The sequence below is a fragment of the Panicum virgatum genome, chromosome 9N (assembly GCF_016808335.1).
Source record: "Panicum virgatum strain AP13 chromosome 9N, P.virgatum_v5, whole genome shotgun sequence".
Classification (NCBI taxonomy): Eukaryota; Viridiplantae; Streptophyta; class Magnoliopsida; order Poales; family Poaceae; genus Panicum; species Panicum virgatum.
This window is the reverse complement of record NC_053153.1, coordinates 32,649,235-32,673,201: the sequence shown is the minus strand read 5'-3', so window position 1 is coordinate 32,673,201 and position 23,967 is coordinate 32,649,235. Positions and strand designations below refer to the sequence as shown.

Below are 23,967 nucleotides of genomic sequence, written 5' to 3'. Positions count from 1 at the left end.
TCCCGCTGCCCCGAGTCTGACAAGCCCCCGAGCTCTTCGTAGCTGAGTCATGTAAGCGTCGAGTACTTGGCTGGGCGTCTTCGACTACTTCAAGTAGTCAGAACATGCTTCTGGTTGCTTCTGGGCCTTCCTTCAGATATGTCGAGTAGTCCTCCAAGTACTTCCAGTTGCTTCAAGGCTGTGAGGTGCTCAAGCCTTGAAATCTTGATCATATATGGTGTGCGAAGTACTCGCGCTCCATATGGAGTAGCCCCCGAGCCTTAGGTTGAATCGTAGAATCAGGCTGAGGGTCAATTCAGTCTTTTTCCTTCCTTATTTTCCAAAAAAATTGAAAAATAAATCTCTGATATATATATCTCGCAGCTCCCGAGTCTTAAATTTAAATCTCTCCATTTAGATTTAAGAATCAAAGTAAACTCGTGGCAGAATAAGTACTGAAAAACTTCCCTGAAAAGGAAAGAATCCATTGATCTCCCAAATATTTACGAAATTGCCACCATATAAATCTTTCTGGTAACTTATGAGGGTTTTACCCTTTGAACTCCTAGCCGCCGTCAAATTCAGATCCACACTTGCCCATTTCCAGTGTCATCCATAGCCCCTCTTGTAGCCCCCGAGACTAAGCTCGTGACGATGAGATGGCTCCCAAGAAGGACAAAACCAAGGTTAAGAGGAAGCAATTGCCAATATGTCAACTGGTTGGCACAAAAGCAAAATGTCTGAAGCAGCAGTGTAAGAATTTGAAAATTTGTGTCTTCTCCAGACTTAGGGTGTGATCCAATGGCGTGTGGGGAAAGGAGAAGATTACCCCATGGAAGGCACCCTCGAGATCGTTGTGTTCCGTGATTTCGTGGAATGTGGTCTTGCACTTCTCGTATCAGAATTTTTCTATGCTCTTCTGCAGTTTTGGGGAATCCAACTGCATCATCTGACTCCTCAATCCATTTTGCATCTTTCTATATTTACTCATTTCTATGAAGCATTCCTTGGCATTCTTCTCCACTTTCACCTTTTCCAACACTTTTTCACTCTTATTCCCGTTCCAAACTCCGCCAAACCCACCGTTGTCGGGGTTTGTGAATTAGTACTCCGTCCTGAGACCCGAAACGAGTACTTAGCTTATGATCCATCGAGAAAAGGAGCCGAGTGGAAAAAATTCTGGTTTCATGTCGGGAACTTTGAGTCTCCACTTCCAGAAAGAATTCTTGGTGTCCCCCAAATCCAAGAAAACTGGTCGAGTAATGGACCTGATGGTGAGCAAGTTGATTGCATCTTAAAAGAAATTGCTCATTTGAAGAATAAACGAGTCACTGGTGATCATGTGGTCTTTTCGTTTGTAAGCCATCGGATCTAGCCTCTCCAGCTTCGAAAGCATCCTGCCTTCAGATATGAAGGCACACAAGATCCCACCAGAATGTCGCCAGAACCAATGTCTCAGTCTGAAGTAGTCAGGAGATGTTGCAAAGTACTCGACAACTTCGATAAGTCTTTGAAACTTCCAACACTCTTCTGGGCGAAAAACCCTCTCGAGAATGCATGGGCATGTGTTTGGGAAACACTGTCGAGTACTTTTAGTTAACATTTTTGATCTTCTGACAAATTCTTTGCTTCTTTTGTAGAAAAATTATAATTTATGGTATTGCATGCCACCAACTTCAGTAGATGCTGCTTCTGATGGCAGCAAGAAATGAAAGGCAACTCCTGGATCTTTGTTGTAGAGAAAAATTCCTTGTCTCGATGCTGGCCAGTAAGAATCTGATATTCTTTTGATTTCATCCTGTTTGCCGTCAGCTTTCTTATTTCAATCTTTGCTTGGCTTAGGATCCAATATCTACCAGCACATGAGAAAAATCAAATCCAAGACTTTCGTAACTGGGTGCAGAGTAGTTCGGAAGGAACTAGTCGATCGGCCCCCGAGTCGCCAGTAATTGGGTTGATCGAGAACCCATCTGCCGGTTTGCCAAATGCAGACACGGCTGAGATATCAAATGAGCCAAATCCTCAAGCACCCGAACGTACTCTTGCAGCTGCTGAGGGTGCCTCCAATGCTGATGGAACTGGCAGTAGTGGAGCTCAAGGATCAAGAGGTCCTGCCGTTAGACTAGTGCCCTTTCGATCTATGCCTCAGTCAACCCAGGAGGAGTTGGGAAAGGAATTGTTTGATGATCCATTGTTGTCCATAGACAATATAAAGAAGCTTGCTGACTATATGCAATGGAGTTTCAAATATACCAAGGTGAGCCTTCTGCTGCTACTTGTCTTCTTTGAGTAGTTGGTGATGTTTGACCAGTCTTGCCTTGTATGTTATAGGACGTTGCCAATCGGTCTTTTTTAAAGTCTCAAGCTTTGTATATGACTGTTGACAATCGGAAAACCTTGAAGCAGCAGAACGCCCTGATTGCCAAACGACTAGATGAATCACTTGCTGCTCGAAACAAGCTGTATGAAGCAAACCGAAAGTATCATCTAGAAATTTGTGATTGTTGGTATTTCTTAACTCTCACAGAGGAATCCGCAAGCGCATGGAAATACCGTTGTAGCACTACACCCGGGAGTATTCAGGGTATCGTATTTTCCATGAGGAACGGGTGTGTAACTATCTTCTATCTAGATTACCCCGAAGAAGATAAGAGATAAAGAGACCTTAGGATAGTGTGATTCTGATCTATGGATAGGTTCAAGCGAAGATACACTAATGTTTCCACTCGCTCACTTCAGGCACCGGTTTGACCCTGGTCTGCCAAGGAATATCTGGTATCGCTCTATGTCGTACCCAGGCGGGGGGAGTGCACTAACCACGCAGACTGTCTCCGTAGAGGACGTACAGGGCTGTCACCACCTGCCATCTACCCCACAATACCAGCTGAGCACGAGACAAACAAAGGTAATCTAAGGCCCAGACACCACGCCTATGCCTCCGACTACTACTCTAGAGTTGTGCAAGGTTACCCCGTCTTTATCAGAGGCCCTCTTCTAGAGTATCCGCTACGAGAACGGATGATGAACCCGCGAACGAATGAGAACAAAATAATAACTTAACTAGAACTCACCAATTAGAAGAACCCAGATATGTACTCCAAATGTACCATATCCGTAGAGGTACAAAGCCGAAGAGATGCCGACAAGTCCGGCTCTTTTCCGCACTCCTTCCTCACACACTCCCTAGGCTAATGATTCAAAGAGGTGGAGCCTCTCTACTCTTCTCCTTCACATATGAAATGGTGTGTGTCTTGAGAGGGGTCTCTCCTCCTCCTTATGTAGCCTCTCCATGGATGGATCCGCGGTTAGACTCGCGAGGTGGTACTATGCACGTCCGGAGTAGACGTAGGGGAGCCGTGGGAGGCTGCAGGAGAAAGCTGGGCCCATTTAGTCCCAATAGGGGGTCGGGCGACCCATTGGGTCTGCCGAGCCAAAACGGGGCTCCCTCAGGCCTGTCTTCTTTTGGATAACTGGTAGGTGGGCCCTGGTGTTGATCCTTGGGTGCATCTTGCTTGTCGTGCTCGTTTCGTCTGATTTGTGGGCCATCCATGTAAGTGGCATTTTTGGGTAGCAGTATTCTGTGCATTTCATCATGTGTTTTCCCTGCTTTGCGGATGTAGGTGCCTGCAGATGACAATTCACCAAAACTTGTGGAATTGATTAGTTACAAGCCCTATATCTAAGTTTGGTGATTAAAAATCCTGAAAAGCTGCAGGAGTTGACGGTTAATTTTAGCACTTAATAGGCTTCTTGATAGGCTTCTACCCTTGGAGATTTCCACATGATATCTGCGGCTAATATAGCCTCAGACCCATAAGTAAGGAAGAAAGGAGACTGTCCAGTTGCTTTGCTAGGTTGCGTTCGCATCCCCAGACCACATGGGGTAATTCTTGAATCCACTTGCCACCTTTCTTGGTGTTGGCATTGTAGAGTCTTTTCTTCAAGCCATCGAGTACTAAACCATTGATGCGCTCTACTTGACCATTTGCCTGAGGATGAGCTACTGAAGAATATTTGACCTCGATGCAGGAGTTGTCACAGAAGTCCCAAAAAGATTGTCACGTGAAGTTGGAGCCAAGATCCGTAATGATGGTGTGAGGAAATCCAAACCGGTGAATGATGTCAGAGATGAAATCCACTGCTCTATTGGATGAGATCTTGACAATGGGCTTATACTCGATCCACTTGGTGAACTTGTTGACTGCTACCAGCACATGATTGAATCCTCCTGGAGCTTCGGTTAATGGTCCGATCATGTCCAAACTTCAACAGGCAAACGACCATGATGGAGGGATTGTTATCAAGTTGTGTGCTGGGACGTGAGTCTTTTTGCCAAAAAATTGGCAACCAGGACATCGTCTGACAAGGTCTTCTGCTTCTGAAATGGCTGTTGGCCAGAAGAAACCTGACCTGTAAGCCTTGCCGACTAGAGTCCTTGATGCGGCGTGGTTGCCGCAAACTCCTTCGTGTATCTCTCTGAGGATGTCTTTGCCTTCTTTAAGGGTAACACATTTCATGAGGATGCCAGAAGCAGAGCGCTTGTATAGTTTGTCACCGACGAGAATGAAACCCTTGCTACGCCTGATGATGCGAGCAGCTTCAGCGCTTTTAGGATCAGCATGTGGTGGAAGCTTGAACTCCTTGATGAAGTCGATAAACTAGGTCCGCCAATCTTCTTCAATCATCAGTACCTCTCTGACTGTGGCCGGGGCCTCCGTGTTAGTGGCTTGTTGGCTTTGTACCTTGACTGATGGATGATGAAGTTCATGGACAAAAACTCCTAGTGGAACAGCTGCTCGAGTAGATCCAAGTTTGGAAAGGACATCGACTCTCACATTGTTGTCGCGGTCTACGTGGTGGATTTCCAATCCTGAGAACTTGTTTTCGAGCTTTCTGATTTCCTCGATGTATGCGTCCATTGTATCCTTGTTGATGTCCCATTCTTTATTGACTTGCTGAATGACGAGTAGAGAATCGCCGTAAACAAGTAGTCGCTTGATGCCGAGAGAAACTGCTAGTCGAAGGCCATGTAGCAGTACCTCGTATTCAGCTTCATTGTTGGAGACCTTGAACAAGATTTGGAACACATACTTCAATTGCTCCCCCTTGGGGGAGATGAACAGAACTCCCGCGCCGCCTCCGTCGAGCTTGAGTGAGCCGTCAAAGTACATTACCCAATGCTCTGGAACATTTTGCGGTGCTGGAATTTGATTTTCCCACCATTCAGCTAAACAGTCAACTAGTGCATGTAACTTGATTGCTATTCTTGGCTTGAAGTTGATTTCCAAGGCTCCCAGTTCAATTGCCCACTTTGAAATTCGTCCAGTGGCATCCCGATTATGGAGTATATCCCCCAATGGGAAGTAAGTTATTACTGAGATCTTGTACTCGTCGAAGTAATGTCGAAGCTTCCTGGAGGTGATTAAAATTCCATACAGAAGTTTCTGGATTGATGGATATCTAACCTTTGATTCAGAGAGTACTTCACTGATGAAGTAAACTGGTCTCTGAGCGCCATAGGCGTGGCCTTACTCCAGGCGTTCGACTACTATCGCCGTACTGACTACATGAGTAGTCACAGCGATGTAGAGGAGTAGTTCCTCGCTAGGTAGTGGAGCTGTTAGAGTCGGCGGTGACTGGGGATGATGCTTGAGGTTCTCGAGTGCTTCAGTGGCCTCTATAGTCCACTCGAACTTATCTTGTCGCTTCAAGTGCTTGAAGAAAGGTAAACCCCGTTCGCCAAGCCTGGACAAGAATTGATTCAGAGCTGCCATGCAGCCTGTAAGCTTCTGGACATCCTTGATAGTAGCTGGAGCATCCATAGCCACGATGGCATTGATCTTCTCTGGATTGGCCTCAATTCCTAGGTTACTGACGATGAATCCGAGTAGTTTTCCAGAGGGTATGCCAAAGACGCACTTGGTTGGGTTGAGTTTCCAGCGAAATTTTCAGAGGCTGTTGAAGGTCTCTTCCAGATCAGTAATGAATTGGTCCTGGGTCTTGGTTTTGACGACAACATCATCGACATAGGCTTCAACATTGCGATGTAACTATTGACATTTCTTAGCGCAATCACTAGGAATGGTTAATCCTTAGCAACAGCGCCATAAATGCTTGTTAGCAGTCCTTAGTGCAATTACTAGAAATGAGGGCGCCGAACCCATCATAGCAACTGCACCCAAGGGGTGCCACTCTCGTGGAATAATCAATACGATTACAGATGGATCCGCAAGCGCACGGATATACCGTTGTAGCATTTCACCCGGAGAGTAAGGGTATCGTTATTTATTTGTGTCCCAAAGGACGGCAACGGCAAAGGTATTGTACTCAACATTAACCATGACATTGTGCCTCAAGCAATATGCAATACTCTAACAGGGGTAAGTACAGATAAAGAATAAGCAAGGATAATGTGACACAGCACACATCCACACTCCAAGAGGAAGGAATAAAGGAGAGAAACTATAAAACAAAGAACTACTCTATCCTACGTCAAGTCAGCTGGAGCTTAGGCTAGGTTAGGTGTCCTAGTGCTTCTATCCAAAGCTGGGGTCATGTTAGATCATGGTTAGGACTACAGGTGCCAGGAAAATGGGATAGTGGGGAGAAGGTCCCGCACCGGAGTACATCCAGTCCTATTACCTCTTTGCATGAACTCCTACACCGAACCCGAACGTCAGGGAGTACGCTAAACGCAACACCGCTGTTACGCCGGATGGACAGGGCTATCACCACCTGCCGTCTACCCCAGTCACACCGTGGAGCACAGTTATATCCGAAGGATCCCGCATACCCGAGCACCACACTCGTGTATGAAGTCACTACTCTAGTGCCCCCAGGTCTCCCACCCTTCGGATGGACGAGTAAAACACTAGAGCAAGCCCGAAAGCACAACAAACCTCTATCTGTACCCGGATCATCTGGCCTAACCAAGACCGTAGCATAACTTATGAAAGATCTAAGCATGGATTGGTAAACTATCAAGATAGTAAAGCAACCATGACAGAGCTCTATATTATGAACATAAGTCTGACAAGTTGGATACAAAGCCATACCAGGAGCCGAGGATTGCTCAACGACCCCAAGGATGACTTGCTCGCTAAAGAGAACTAGCCAAGCTCCACTACCTAGCTAAGAGAGCAAGAGAGAGGAGAGCCTTCTTGGAGAGAATGGAATGAAGTGTGTGTGTGTGTGTGTGTGTGTGTGTGTGTGTGTGTGTGTGTGTGTGTGTGTGTGTGTGTGTTTTGAGGGGGGTGGAGAGAGGCCCTATTTATAGCTCTAGAGGTCGGTTTCCTGCCAACGCACATATGGAAGGTGATCAGGTGCCTTGGCAGCTACTCCTCCTCGAAGTGCACCTGGACAGGAACCAGGCTAGGTTCAGCCAACCCAGGGGGTCGGCCGACCCCACCTGGCAGACCCTTGGCCTCATCCTTTGCTGAGTGGTTGATTCGTTGGATCTTATCCTTATCCTCTAGTGCATCTTGCGTGGAGGCCCCGTTTCCTCTGACATGTGGGCCCTCTTTGTAAGGGTGTGACGCCAGATGTGATATTCTGCGTAGTTGTATGATGTCTGCTGTGTGTTTTCGTCTTATTCCGCTCCTGCTCATCTGAAATGTACAAAACTCAAAAACAACTATGGAGTGAGGTTAGTGATACAAATATGTGAGTAAGGCATATGGTTTTCCATTATTATTGAGTATAGTTGATGGGTGAAAATGGCACTTAAGCACCGTCAACAGTAACTGATCGGCAAAGCACAGCTGTATCGCACGCTGGTAGGTAGCACCAGCATTCTTCAACCCGAAAGACATGGTCTTGTTGGCGTATGCCCCGTAAGGGGTAATGAAAGCCGTCTTGATTTGGTCTTCTTCTCTTAGGGCAATCTGATGATACCCTGAGTAGCAGTCAAGGAAGGATAATAGGACACATCCTACTGTAGAATCGATTACTTGATCAATACGTGGTAGCCCAAAAGGATCCTTTGGGCAATGCTTGTTTAGATCGGTATAGTCAACGCACATCCTCCACTCGTTGTTGTTTTTCTTCTGGACAAGCACAGGGTTAGCCAACCATTTAGGATGGTAAACTTCCTTGATGAACCCTGCTGCGAGTAGTTTTGCCAGCTCTTTTTTGATGGCTTCTCGCTTGTCCGGTGAGAAACGCCGCAACCGTTGTTTCTTTGGTGTGGCTTTAGGGTCGACCTTCAAGGCATGCTTGATCAACTCCTTGGGCACCCCTGGCATATCCGCTGGTTTCCATGCGAATACGTCTCGGTTGGCCCTAAGGAAGTTGACGAGCTTGAGTTCCTATTTGTCACCCAATCCTGCTCCGATGATGGTGGTTTTGGAGTCGTCTCCCTCTTGTAGCTAGATGGTCTTGGTGCCCACGTCACCAGTAGGCTTAACCGATGATTGGCTTGGCTTCTTGGAAGGCATCGACTCCTTGAGTGAGAGTTCCTTAGCAGCAGCAAGTATTTCGCTGATGGAGCTAGGGACTCGGATTGTGGCAGCATGATCTATTGCTTCCTTGTCACATTCGAAGGACTTGAGGAGGTCTCCTCGTAAGGAAAGTACTCCTGTGTTGCATGGCATCTTGAGGAGCAGGTACACGTAGTGTGGTACTGCCATGAACTTGGCTAGCGCTGGTCTTCCCAGGATGGCATGGTAGGAAGATTCGAAGTCGGCTACTTCGAATTTAATGTATTCTGTCCGGAAGTTCTGTTCTGTACCGAATGTGACTGGAAGAGTAACCGAGCCAATTGGTGTAGAGGAATTTTTGGGGATGATGCCGTAGAATGGAGCCTTGCTTGGAGTGAGTAGACTCATATAGTTGAGGCCCATCTTTGCCAATGTGCTTGCGAAGATCAAGTTGAGCCCACTTCCACCATCGATAAGCACTCAAGTAAGCTTGGAGCCTTGGACGACTGGATCGAGTACTAGCGGGAACTTTCCAGGTTCAGAGAAGCTGGTCCATTGATCTTCCCTTGAGAAGGTAATGGGGACCTCGCTGTATTTTAGTGGCCTCTGAATTGCTGGCTCGACTGAGAGGATCTCTCTGAGTAGGAGCTTCTGGGCTCGCTTGGAGAAGCTGGGATCTCCTCCAAATATGACATTGACGACATTTTGTTGCTGTTGGAAACCATCCGTGTCTTTCTTGTCGTCTTCGTCATCTTTGTCCTGTTCTTTCTTAGGAGCGACTGCAGGTGCCGACTGGAAGGATTTGCGCAGAATCGTGCACTCCCACATCGAGTGGTTGCTCTTGGTGTGGATTTGACATCTCTTGTTGTGAAGAATCTTGTCGAACCGGTCCTGCGGCTTGTCGCCCTTTTTACCACGCGGGGTGCGATCCATAGTGCCGACAGTGTCGTCGGGCTTGCGTTTGCGTGCAGGATCCCGCTGGTTGCTAGGCCCTCCACAGTCGTTGTGGCGCTTTCCATTGTTGTCGTTGTTATGGCGTGGGAAGCGACTGCATTCTTGCTCTTCTTCCTCTTCCCAGCGCTGCATCATGTCTCGTAGCTCCACTACGTTTTGAGGCGATTACGCCCGAAGTCACCGTATAGAGACTGGACGGTGATGCCGCCCTGGAAGTAGTCGATGACGTCATCGTCGGCGATGTTGGGGATGGTGGCTCTTGTGTCGAAGAAGCGCCTGATGTAGGATCTGATCGACTCGCCTTGCACATGGATAGGGCGTGTAGAGTAGCTACTCGGTGTAGCGACCCTTGGAAGTTGTCGATGAAGGCCTTCTTGAGGTCATCCCACGAGTGTATGGACTCGCGCGCCAAGCTTTCAAGCCACGTGAGGGGTGCGGGCTCCAGGGCCATCGAGAAGTAGAGGACCTTGGTGTTGGTGTCTCCCCCTGCAACACTAACAGCGGTCGAGTAGTAACCATTGAGCAGGGTCTTGCTTACCGTCGTATTTTTGGATGTTCGTCGGCTTGAAATCCTTTGGGTACTTGATGTTGTCGAAGACTCTGCTGAGGACTTGGAAGCGATCAGAGTTGTCTGCAAGCTGCGATATGCGTCTTGCGTTGATGATGTCCCGTGCATCCATTATAGAGTCGGCTACCTCTTCCCTGTTGTGCCCGCAGTTGTTGTTGTTGTTATTTGGCTGAGGCCCAGGGGCCTGGTTTTTTCGGCTGTTGGCCACCCCTGGGGCGATGGCTGCTCGAGGATTCTTGATCCTCTTGATTTCTTTGAATTTGTTGCTCTGGCTGTTGTTGTCGATGGTGACCTCCAGGAGTACGGCTTACCTGAGGTATGACTGTTGCCGTAGCCCTTGACCATGTACCATGAAGTGAGGACAATGGGTTTTGTCTCTCGAGTTGTTCAACAGCATTCTTGGTAAGATTTTTGACTCGCTCCATCTCTGGGTTTCGAGGCATTTGCATGAGTCGCAGGGTTGCTTCTATCATCGCAGCAATTGGTGTTCTGAAGATAGGATCCGTGACGTTGCTGAATTCGTTGTTGAGGTTGCGCGGGGGAAGGCGAGCTCGTTCGGCAGCGTGAACCCTGCGCTCTCCTTTACATTGATTTCTTGCCCTGCGAGCTGTGCGGGCAGCTTCATCTTCATCTTGTGGAGCGTCTTGGGTCAGATTGTCTGCTGAGATCTGATCCAAGGTTTCATTTGGATCATGCTGACTAGCTTTAGGTTGTTGGATGATCACTGGAACCAGGCATTCGGGAGAGAAGCTTTCCAGTTTTGAGTCGTAATCAGCTAGGACGGTTTCTTCGGAGCCAGTTTCCCTCTCGGTTACGAGGGGAGTATCGTGTTGAAACGGAAGATCGTCAATGCTGCCAACTTCCCGAAGGTTGTCGAGTAGTTCCGCGAGAGTATGGCTTTGGCAAGATTCGAGTTGGATCTTTGCCAGCGCATTGGTGATGAAATCCAGGCTGTCTTGAGATGACTCGACTGGATCTGAGTATACGTCGAAAACGGGTGCCTCCCGGCTAGCGGTGACCGAGTGGTTTCTGACGTAAAGAGGGTGATCCAAGCTATTTTCATAGATGGATCTGATCATCTGTTTGTAGGCAGATGATGAATTGCGCAAGCTGAATATGGGTTGAGCAAGAGAAGTCCCAATCCGAGTAGATTTTGGTTTGAGGTCAATCTGAGTTCGAGTGGAACTCGAGTTGTCTTCGAGTTTCGCCTCGATCTCCATGGCAAGGTCGGGAAGCAACATGATGCTGTGATCGTTAGATCTGGCAAGTTTGTTGGAGTCTTCTGACATGATGATCTTCAGCGCGGGTAAGTTGGTTAGGTGGCTGTCGAAGCCGCCCGAACCGTTGGCGACGCAGACCCAAGAGCTGAAGATGAAGGTGACGCCTTGAGAAGGCGTCATGGTGCTGAAAGTGAAGGTGGCCATCGAATTCACTAATGAACTCGCCGATACCCCTACCTGGCGCGCCAACTGTTGGTGTTTACCGCCAAGCTTGCTCAGGGATACCCTTAGCAGTAAGGATTGTAGGTAGGGATCGACGGCTCTGGAACTCGAAGGTGCGAGTTGCGTATTACCCTATGTCATGTGTGGTGGTTTGTATTGCCTTAGGTGTTGATGTATTCGAGGGGGTACCTGCCCGCCCTTATATATCCGGGGGGATAGGTTTACATGGAAAGTCCTAGCCAAGCACAGTTGGAGTCCTACTACATCACGATCAGGTAGTTTCCTTTGTACTGCAGCTAGTTCTACGCCTATTCAAGTAATTACAAAAGAGGTAAGGTACATGCCATGAGCTATCCCTTACTCTAGAACATTCTATACCTATAAGCAGTCCCGCTGCCCCGGGTCTGACACATGGGCACCCCTGGATCGCCATGTAGCTCTGCTGTCAACCCGCCCCCATGCATTCATCCTTGGGTGCGTGGTTCTTCCTGCATGGTTAGTGTGGGGATTTTGCCGGGGAAGGTTGCCCCGCCCGGTAGACACCAAATTTGCAGTTTCAACGGGAGATTCGGGTTGCCTCGGAATATTCCCAGTCTCAGAAACAGAAACAATAGCAGCGATTTGAGCTAGTTGTGTTTCTATCATTTTGTTGAAACTTAATTGATTTTTAATTGCAGAAAAAAGAGTTTCAACTTTTGCATTTATACTTTCCAAAATTTTATCATTGGCATCAATCTTTTTGTTTAAAGATTCATTAATTTCAGCTTGACCAAAGACTAGATCTGTCAAGGAGGGTTGATTCGAATTGAAATTTGAATTGAAATTAGAATTGAAATTGTTACCTCCTCTTTGGAATGGTGGGCGTGCCTGACCCCACCGTTGGCCTCCTTGTGGACGAAATCCAGTGTTGTTGTTGTTGATGTAGGCTGCGTCTTCACGGGTCTCGGGGCAGTCATTCCCCGAGTGTCCACCTTTACCACAAACCTCGCACATTGAGTACGAGTTTATGGCATGGATGGGAATGAGCGTCTGTTGCCGGTTCCCTTCATCAAGTTTCTTGAGTAGGAGGTCCAGTTTGGCGGCGAGCATGTCCATCTCCTTAACGGTATGCATTCCGCCCTTGGTTTTATGCTGGGAATGCTCCTCGTTCCAGTCCTGGTTGGAGACCATCTTTTCAATTAAGGTCGTAGCCTTGGCTATTGTGAGGTCCAGATAGGCTCCTCCAGCAGCAGCATCGAGATGGGCTCTTGATGTAGTCATTAGCCCATTGTAGAAGCTTCGGAGCATGAGCCACTCGTCCATCCGATGATGAGGACAGGCGAATATGTATTCTGGGAGTCTCTCCCAAGCTTCTAGGATGGATTCCATCCCTATCTGCTGGAAACTTAAAATTCTTCCTCGTAGGGCATTTGTTTTGCCCAACGGGAAGAATTTGGCGAGGAACGCCATGGAACATTTGTTCCACGTGCTGACAGCTTCTTTGTTCTGATAAAACCACTATTTCGCTTTCCCCAGGAGGGAGAAAGGAAATAGATGGAGCCTGATGGTGTCAGCCGTAACGCCCCGTATGGTTACGGTCTTGCAAAGCTCCAGAAAGTTCTGGAGATGGGCATTGGCGTCCTCATTTGGCTTGCCACAGAATGGGCTAGTCTGCACCATATTAATGAGGTTGGACTTCAGCTCAAAGTTTATGTCCCCAACATCAACGTTGGGTCCAGTTGCCACATTGGCAGCTGAGGGGATGAAGAAGTCACGAAGAGTCTTCTCAGCCATGGGTTCGGTTGTTGTTGATGGTGCTTGAAGAGCTGGTTCACTTGTCGACTGCGAGAGTGGTGGAGGGACGACGCGAGGTCGGACCCTTCTCACGAGCTTCTAGGGATTTTCAACGAAGTTTGTTGGCAAGGAGAAACCAGACATACACTACCATGTTTTCATCCAATCAGGAGAAAACAAAAAAATATAAACACATTAGCCTGTATAAGCAGTAGCTACCTCTTACTCATATTGCCAGGTTTATGTGCTTAGTAAAATCTTTACACCTAGTGCCATCCCCGGCAATGGCGCCAGAAATGATTGTTGACATTTCTTAGCGCAATCACTAGGAATGGGATTGTTAAGCTCGTCCCTGGCAACGGCGACAAAAATGCTTGTTGGCATTCTTTAACGTCGCTACTAGGAGGGGTTAGTTCCTAGTAACACCACCAAGAAAATGCCGGGTTGGTATGTCTTAACGTTTACAGAAAGATCCGCAAGTGCACGGATATACCATTGTAGCATTTCACCCAGAAGTATTCAGGGTATCGTTATTTATATTTTCCCAAGGGATGGCGAGGTTGTGTAAAGATGTTTACTAGCTACATAACCATGACATTATGAAATAAGGTGCAGACTGCTGATTATATAGGGGTAAGTGATAAATAAAGGATAATCAGGGGTAATGTGACACACAGAACAGCCAACTCTCATGAATAAAGATTAAACAAGCACACCTAAGGTTAGTGGGAGCGTAGGCAAATAGATCCTAGTATATTATTCATGATAGCAGATAAGTTATGTTAGCCACATGCTTAGAGCTGCAGGTGCCGGGAAATTAGGGACATCGAGGAGAATGACCCACACTGGAGCACATCCAGTCCCGTTTCATCTTTGCATGAACTCCTACACGATACCCGAACGTCGGAGAGTACGCTAACCCAGAAGCAGCTTCCCGGCGGACCGACAGGGCTGTCACCACCTGCGGTCTACCCCAGTCAAACCATGGAGCACCGTCATATCCGAGGGATCCCGCATACCCGGGAACCATGCCCGCATATGAGGTCACTACCTTAGCACCCCCGGGTCCCCCACCCTTCGGATGGACAGGTAAGATGCTAAGGCAAGCCCGAAAGCACAACAAATTGATATCCTTACTCAGATAATCTGGTCTAAGCAAGCAACTAGAATAACTTGATAAAGCACAGATCAAGGCTAAACAAGCTAAGAACATAGCAAGATAATCAAGAACAAACTCAGTACAAATAGCATAACGAGAGTCGGAATACAAATCCATACCAGAGGCCGAGGATTGCTCGCCGACCCCGAGGACCACTGGATTCGCTAAGAGAAATGAAGTACTAGCCTAACTCCACTACCCTAAGGAGTACAAGTCACAAGAGAGTGGGAGAGAGAGGCCTTCAAGTGGTGTGTGTGTGGTGTGAGTGACGAGAGGCCCCTTTTATAGCTTGAGAGGTCGGTTTCCGCCATCTCCTTGTATGGAAACATCAGCCACCGACTTCAGGAGGATCAGAATGATTTTCCCGCCAAAGTGCACCTGGACAAACGCTTGTCCAGGTTCGGCCGGACCATGGGTACGGCCAGCCCCACTTTGGTGGCTCCAGCCACCGCCTTTCTCTGGTACACTGCCTGGTGGGACCTGATGTTGGTACGTCGGTGCCGGGGCTTCGTTGGTCGGTTTGGTCTGGTTTGTGGGCCTCCTTTGCATGAGTTACGTAGGACATGATCTTCTGCGACTTTGTCTGTGTTTTCTTCTTATTCCGGACTTGTGCTCCTGAAAACATAAATCTTCAAAAACAACTATGGAGCTAGGTTAGTGATACAAATATGCAAGTAAGAGGTATGGTTTTCCTTCTTTATTGAGTATAGTTGACGGTCATATTTCGCACTTAACGGCCGTCAACACCGCCCATGGCGGTGGAAAAAGATGGCCGGCTCTGCAGCAGGCCCACTCGCCGTCGCACGCTCTCGCCTATGTGGGAGCACGCCGCCGTAGAGCGGCCTAGTAGTGGTATGCTCTGTGCCTGAAAACTCGCGCGCACGTCCAAGTGAGGTGGCGGCGGCTCGAGTTCTCTAGACCGCGCGACGTCGGTTCGCCGGCAGACCAGCGGAGGCCGAGGTGCTCCGAGAAGGTGTGTCCCACCGCAATTTCTTGGCTAAGGTTAGGGTTGTGCCGACTTTGAATGGAATCGAATCGAATCCATCCTTTCTTCTTTTTTGTTCTCCTTCCGATTCGAGATCGGATTAGATCTTTTTTTGCGATTAGGGTTAGGGTTCTTCAAACTGAGACCCTTCTTCTCATTGATTATTTCGATCTGTGTTCAGATCCATCCCCAAAATTCGATCTACTTCACTAGATCGGCTCTGGTACCATTGTTAGAACTATTGGATCGATTAGGGTGTAGGTCGGGCGGTTACTTACTTTCTTCGTGGCCACTGCGGGTTCGTTGGTGCCGATCTGCGCTAGGGCAGCGATGGGCAGTGAAGACGTGTGGCAGTGGCGATGGCATTCTGGCGATGGCATGGTGAAGCTTCCTGTCGCTCACAGCCCCCTTCTCCGATCGGTCTAGGGTTTCAGACGGGTGGGAACAGTGGCTCCAGCGATAAACCTCGTCAGTTCAGACGCCATTCCCCACCCCCTCTATATGGGGCTGCACAACGGGGGGCCACCAGACTCTTCTTGGGCTGGGCGCCCCCGATCAGGGCGCGAGTCAAGGGCTCAGACTTGACCATTGGGCCAAGTCTAGTGAAGATCAACCTAACACTGGTAAGTAAGCCGCTAGCTCTTGGCATTCATACATCGTTTAGTTTTCGTGCTTAGTTAATCATAAATTACTGAGGTCGTCTTTTAATTGCACAACATGCTGGCCTGGGTTCTAGCTAGGTCGCAGAGCTCGTCTGTACACTTCTGATGATTGCAAAAGCGGGCTTTGCGATCTGCACATTGCTCAGAGGACCAAGCTGCGAGTAGTGGCGCATTTGAAATGTACCAACAGCCCAACCGGGACCATGATTTGTGTACTGTGGTGGTGTCATTCTGCAAGATCCGAATAAGAGCTTGCCGGCCGGCGCCACAATGCAAGGATTTAGGATTGCTTCCAGTCCTATTTTAGATTTTTCTGTTTAGCTTATGCCAATAGTGTTGGCGCAGAACTAGGGCCAACACACGAAAACGCTTGGGGCGCGCAGCGAGCAACAGCACGATGCAGCGCCGATGCTCAGACCGGTAAGACCGGTCGGGTATACCGGTCAGACCGGTAGTCGCCGGGCAGGCCGACAGCGAGACCAACGAACGTCGCCCGGGAAGGACCCGTCGGGGCAGGCGCACACAGGGTTGTTCTAGGGTCAGCAGGCCACCTAGAACGCCCTTAATCGACGTAGAGACGAAGGAGGAACAGCAGATAGTAGATGGAAGAAAGCTAGGGCAAAAAGAAAGTAAAAAGATAAAAGTTGTATTGATTTGATCGATTGGATTTCCTAATCGGCCGTGACCCTTTATATTTATAGTGTGGGGTGGACTTATCCCGCAAGAAATCCTATTACAAGATCTAAATCTATTAAAATCCCTAGTTGTACTCGGATTCCACTTGGACCGGTCAGACCAGTCGACCCTACCGGTCAGACCGGTCGGCTGCTGCCGGACCGACTACAGCGTCTGACCGGTCAGACCGCTAGGGCGTACCGGTCAGACTGGTATGTATTGTCTAATGCCAATTTTGGTCGTCAACATATGCCCCCCTGTTCTTTGGCAAAGCTTGAGTGCCAAAGAACACTCTTCTGGACCAAAATTGTCTAAGGGCGATGAATACATCGGCTATTTTTTGTGCTAAGGGCGATAATAATTTATCGGCCATATCTTGCTTCTTCTTCAAGCTGACGACGAAACAACTTGCTTGGGCCTCCATATCGGCTTCATGGTTGCCGACTTTGCTGGTACAACCTCCGCTTGCTGTTCCATGGAGTCTTTCTTGCGCATCCTTTGCAACCTCCTCTTTTGAGTGTGAGACAAACCTGAGGGACACCACCTCGAATGTAGATATTTTGAATCTTGTTTTATGTTCTTCTCACACTCCTTGCTGCAATTTGTGTCCCTTTTGACCAGATTATCACTAATCGGTCTTTGCGAAGTAAAACTTGGATATATAGGAGGATAATGAATATAATATGACTGCATGTGCATCCTAATATAATCCAAAGGCATATAACAAGGATACCAATAATACCAAGGAGCAATCGGCTCATTAAATAAATTACCTTGGCTCAAACTCAATTGCACTTGAGACGATGATGGCTTTGTATCCTTAACCTTATCTGGCCGTCCCTTCTGCTTCTGGACGACTCCTTTCTTCTCATATTTGGCCAAGAGTTCTTTAAAACTCAGCCTTTCATTTTCCTTATTGTTTCTGGAACTTTTTCCAGAACTCCCAGAGTGACTGGTCAGACCGGTTTCCTGACCGGTCAGACCGGTCTGAACAGACCTAGCGCCCTTTTTCTGTTCTTGCCCCCCGAGCATTGAATCCTTCAATAAATCTTCAGGGATCTTCTTCGCTGGAGCTTCCTGGTGAGATTTCGAGGGCTCAAATCTCTCTTCACCGATAATTACATTTTTCCCACTTGTTGACTCGGCTTGATTCGGCCGAATTAACACTTTGGGATTACTCAACTCAAGCACATATGTATGTGCAGGAAAAGGATTCTGATCCACTTTCATTTGTGGAATAATTATTCAGCCTTCATTAATAGCCGATTGAATCTGTCTCCGAAGCACATTACAATCATTAGTCGCATGAGAAAAAGTATTATGAAATTTGCAATAAGCTCGCCTCTTTAATTCTTCAAGCGGCGGTATGACATGCGACATCTTGATGTATCCATTCTTATACAATTCATCAAATATTCTCTCGCATTTGGATACATCAAAAGTAAATCTTTCCTGCAGATCTTTGTGAATCGGCTTAAGAGAACCGCACACGCAAGGTTTATCATTGGAGGGCCAAACAAATTCAGCGGTATAAACATCTTTATCTTCATTGTCTGAACAATTAGAATCACAACCAAGCACATAAACAGGACGATTAGGTTTTTCGTTGGACTTTTGAGAATCTCTAGCTTCTTTAGCTTGGCTTTCATTAGCCAGAGCTTTTTGTAGTACTTGACTAACATCTAGAAATTCTTGTCCCTCTAGCTTTGCTTTATGAAAATCAAGTAAACCAGCAAAAGCTAGATCAGCCAAATCTCTATCAGAAATTGTCAAACTATAGCATCGGTTTCTAATATCTCTAAATCTTCTAATATACTCAGAAACACCTTCATGTATTTTTTGTTTAACCGATGAAAGATGTGACAATCTCAATTTAGTTTCACCAGTAAAGAAATAATCATGGAATTTCTGCTATAGATCAGCAAAAGTAAAAACTGAATTGGGTGACAATGAAATAAACCAAGTAAATGTAGCACCCGATAGAGATAAAGGAAATAATCTCAATTTGTAAATGTCATTAGTGCTAGCTTCACCACATTGTATAATAAATTGACCAATATGCTCCAATGTAGTTCTACTATCATCACCAGTGAATTTAACAAATTTAGGAATTTTAAACCCTTGAGGATATGCAACATAATCGTAATTCTCAGGGTATGGTCTTTGATAAGATCGGTATTTGGCTTTAGGCTCTATACCAAAAGTTTGCTGAAATATCTTAATCACCTCCTCTTTAATACTACCTGATCCAACATCATCGGCGTTAAGCCGATTAGTGATCGGTGTATTATTAGGTTGAGCAAAGTTCAGCGGTGTAGAATGTCGCAACGAACTTGATGCCCCATATGGCACATTGACGTTAGGTGATGCATTATAATTAATTCGGCATCGCTGATTAGCCGAATTAGTCACAATAGCATTATTAGTTGGAATTGCCAAACCATACATTGTCTTATCGGTATTAGATGTAGATGCATTATTACCGACAGATTTCATACCAAGATGTATTTCAATTCGGCTAAAGCGATCGTCAAACATATCATGCATATTTTGGCCAATAAATTCCAACTTATTATTCACATGAGAAGAAACAGCATCATCTATAGCATTAGCTATTTCGGAATTAAGGATAGGCTGTTCATTCTCATCGAATTTTACCTCAAACTGTGAAGCGTCGAAGGCGTCATCCGTCATGACCTTCCCTTGCCAGTCGATGGAGAAGTGCGAGATGTACTGGTTCATGGCTTCTTCTTCCAGCTTCTGGATCTCTTTCTCCTTCTCTTCTCTAATTTTCTGGATCTCCTTCTCCTTATCTTCTCTGATCTTCTTTTGGACGCCATCAAGAATCTTCTGATGCTCAACCAAAAGTTGTTGAACATTCGGCCTCCGGATATTGGCAGAATCAACTTCACCAGATTTAGGAATACCGGCCATGGCAACCAATTTATTTCTTCTTTTCCCCAGCGGAGTCGCCAAAAATATGTTGGTGCAGAACTAGGGCCAACACACGAAAACGCTTGAACGTGCAGTGAGCAACGGCACGATGCAGCGCCGATGCTCAGACCGGTCAGACCAGTCGGGTATACCGGTCAGACCGGTTGTCGCCGGGCAGGCCGGCGGCGAGACCAACGAACGTCGCTCGGGAAGGACCCGTCGGGGCAGGCGCATGCAGGGTTGTTCTAGGGTCGGCAGGCCACCTAGAACGCCCTCAATCGACGTAGAGACGAAGGAGGAACAACAGATAGTAGATGGGAAAAAGCTAGGGAAAAAAGAAAGTAAAAAGATAAAAGTTGTATTGATTTGAACGATTGGATTTCCTAATCGGCCATGACCCTTTATATTTATAGGGTGGGGTGGACTTATCCCGCAAGAAATCCTATTACAAGATCTAAATCTATTAAAATCCCTAGTACTCGAATTCCACTTGGACCGGTCAGACCGGTCGGCTGCTGCCGGACCGACTACAGCGTCTGACCGGTCAGACCGCTAGGGCGTACTGGTCAGACCGGTCAGTATTATCTGATGCCAATTTTGGTCATCAACAAATAGCTGGCTTTGCCTTTCCTTCCAGGAGAACATTCGACTTTGTTCCTGCATCCTAATATGCTACAGCGCCAGCTACAATGGCGTGGTGAAAAAGAGTTCAGATTTGTAAATAAGATGTGCATAAAATTTAAGGAAAAGGTTTATAACGAACATTACAACCATGATAAATCTCCTGTCCTTTAGATAGCTTCAATGCTTGTTTAATTTCTTCCAATATCACAAAAGGTCTATTGAACCATCCCTTCCAGCAAAAATGTTTTACTTTTTAGTTATTATATACCTGGCACCCCATTTTTAACCACGCAACAGAGATGGAGAACATATTATAGCGTCAGGAATTGCGGTTAAGCGTTTTATCCTCATCCTCTTAATCAACAAATCAGCAACCAAAGCAAAAGCGGTTAAGCTAAGTAAAGGAAATACTTCGGGTCGTGAGCCCCCGCATTGCTCTCCTCCAGGGGCGGCACCCCAACCCTAGTATCCGCCGCGGCCCCTCCCCAAGCTCGCCGCCGGATGAGCAGGGCTTTGGAAACTCACAGGCCTGCTAGGAAGGTGGCGGCGGGTCGATTCGCCAGCTCAGCTCACGTGTTGGGAAGATCTAAAACAGGGGGTGTGGTAGTGTCTGGCAAGGAGAGGGTTGGCCTTGCGTTGCTCGTACATGGAGGAGAAGGGAGGTGCCGGCGCAGGGTTTGTTGGGCAGACGTCGCCGCAGAGGAGAGGGGTGGCGCGCCAGCCCGGTGGCATAGGAACAAGGGAGGTGTGCTAGCTCAGCCCTATGGCGCGTGGCCGCGATGGAGAGGGGTCGGCACGCAGGGCCAACCTTGTGTTGGCATTCCTTATCGCAATTACTAGAAAGGGGGGTGTTAGGCTCATCCCCGGCAACGGCTCCAGAAATGCTTGTTGGCATTTCTTAGCGCAATCACTAGGAACAGAAAGTGTTAGGCCCATCTTCGGCAACAGTGCCAAGAATGCTTTTTGGCATTCCTTAGCGCAATCACTAGTTAGATCCATCCCAAGTAACGGTGCCAGGAAATGCCTGATGGTATAATCTTAACGATTATAGAAAGGATCCACAAGCGCACGGATATACCATTGTAGTATTTCACCCGGAGAGTATTCGGGTATCGTTATTTATTTTTTCCAAACGATGGTAGTGGCAAAGGTACTATAATCAGTAATAATCATGACAACTGTTCCTTAAGTAATAAGAAAAACTTTAATAGGGGTAAGTCATGAATAAGAGAATGACAGGTAATATGACAAAACACACAACCAACTCTCAAGAATAAAGTAATAAAAAAGAAATAACAAAAGAAAAAAATAAACTATGTTAGCTAGAGTTTAGCCAAAGTTAGAGGGTCCTAGTGCATCTATTCATCACCAGGGGTTATGTTAAGCACATGGTTAGGACTGCAGGCGCCAGGTAATTAGGGATACTAGGGAGAATGTCCCGACCTAGGTACTGTTAGGGTCATTACAGCTTTGCATGAACTCCTACACCGAACTCGAACGTCAGGGAGTGCGCTAACCGCAATACAGCTGTAACGGCAGACGAACAGGGCTGTCATCACCTGCTGTCTACCCCAGTCACACAATGGAACACAGTCATATCCGTAGGATCCCGCATACTCAAACAACACGCTCGTGTATGAGGTCACTACCCTAGCGTCTCCAGGTCTCCCACCCTTCGGATGGACAAGTAAAATGCTAGAGCAAGCCCAAAAGCACAATGAACCGATATTCATACCCAGATCATCTGGTCTAACCATATTCTTCACACAACTCATGAATAAACTAAACATGATTTGATAAACTATTCAGATAGCATAACAACCATGACGAAACTCTGTATTGTGAATAGAACGCTAACAAGTTGAATACAATGCCATACTAGGGACCTACGATTGCTCGATGACCCCAAGGATGACTTGATTCGCTAAGAGGAATGCTAGCCTAGCTCCACTAACCTAAGTTACAAATGAGAGAACAATAGTGTGTGTGTGTGTGTGTGTGTGTGTGTGTGTGTGTGTGTGTGTGTGTGTGTGTGTGGTGTGTGTGTGTGTGTGTGTGTGTGTGTGTGTGTGTGTGTGTGTGTGTGTGTGTGTGTGTTGGGAGGGGGTGAGAGGCCCCTTTTATAGTGTTGGAGGCCGGTTCCCGCCGAAAGCACATATGGAAGGTAATCAGGTGGAGTAGGCGCCAATCCTCCTCGAGATGCACCTGAACTTGTCCCATTCTAGGTTTGGCTGAACCTGTGGGGTCGGTCGACCCCCAGGTGGCGCCTCCCCGGCTCTACCTCCCCTAGCAGGCTGACATATGGGCCCTGGCATTGACTATGATGTGCACGTTGATTGGCGCCCCCGTTTGCTCTGCCACGTGGACCTTCCTTGTAAGTGTGTGTTGCCAGTTGCAATCTTCCCGTGTATTCTTGTGGCGTCTATTTCGTGTTTTCATCTTATTTCACTATTTCTTATTGGAAACGGCTAAATTCACAAAACAACCTGTGGAACTAGGTTAGTTATACAAATATGCGACTAAGGTTTCGCACTTAATGACTGTCAACACCTGATGATTCGGTCACAGTGGTCGGTGGAGAGGGGCAGCGCTCCAGCCTGGCAGTATGGTTGGGCAGGGGCGCAGGCCCCTACGACGGCGGTCCCGTGAGGATCTGCGGTGGATGTTTCGCGTCCACGTGCAGGGTAGCAGCATAGCGGCGTGGTGATACTCTTCGGCCTTAGTTTGGTGGTTTTGGTGGTGACCTCGGCTTCTGTTTCGGCGGCGACCTCGGCTCTTGGTCGGGGTGGCTGCTCAGCGGACTTTGGTGTGCGGCGCAACGCGGGCTCCCCGGCGGTGGCGACGAGTTTGGCAAAGCGAGGTGGTGGCCATGTGCTTGTTTCAAGCGGCTGATGGCTGCTGCGGCAGTGCGGAGGCTTGGAGAAGTTGCTGCGCCATGGTGTTGTGGCCGTCAGTGATCTTCCCGGATTTGTGTCAGCGGTGCCGTGGTGGCGTTGCTGGCTGCTGCCTATGGCTGAGCGGGTACGCATCAGCGATGTTGCGGAAGCGTGGTTGGCAGCGTTATGCCTCGCCCTGCAATGTGACATCCTAGGTGTCTGCACAGTAGTTGTATATCTAGTTTATGCATCATGTGCTTGATTGCTTGAAAAAGGATCTTTTTGTAAATATAAAAGGTTTTATGTGTAATTATGATTTTATGCAAGGTCCTTTTTATAGTTTTATTTGAATAGGATGGGTGATTATAGCTTTTGTGGAGGGTGTTTTTGCAAAATTCAGTGCAATCATTGCATGGCAGGAAATCTTTCAATTCAGCCTAAGTTTAAAGTGAATTTACCTTGAAAAAGACAAAAGTCCTTTGAATTCAAAATCCCTTCTATGTTTTCAAAATTAGCTCTTTATCCTTTGATCAAATAAATTTTTACACAAAATCAAAGTTGTAGATCTTGAAAAATTGAACAACTTTTATGTTGGGTACTTTTTCATTTGAGCCCTAGATTAAAAGTTATCCTTGTTTTACAGTTAGGTCCCTGAAATTTCAGAAATTGCAAACCGGTCCTTTTCCCCTTCCTCCAGCCTGCTCGCCTGCTCTGTTTCTCGCCGCCGCCCGCCGTGGAGGACCGCCCCCAAGCCACCTCCTGCTTTGCACTGGCGCCCACGCGTCGCGCTGCACCTCCTCCACCGCCTGTTGCCCTCGCGTTGTACCCCTCCTCGCTTTGCCACGCGCCCAGGACCGCCCGCCGGCCGCCACCTCGCCGTCGCATGAGTACTACAAGAACCCCAGCAAGCCGTTCCTTT

At 47.4% G+C, this 23,967-nt stretch overlaps 1 non-coding gene across 1 annotated transcript; it reads left to right on the top strand.

Annotated features, from left to right (window-relative positions):
• The first annotated feature begins 12,660 nt into the window (after positions 1 to 12,660).
• Positions 12,661 to 12,767, top strand: LOC120693731. The gene has a single exon (XR_005683185.1). It is a non-coding gene; the product is annotated as a small nucleolar RNA R71 (small nucleolar RNA).
• Positions 12,768 to 23,967: the final 11,200 nt, after the last annotated feature.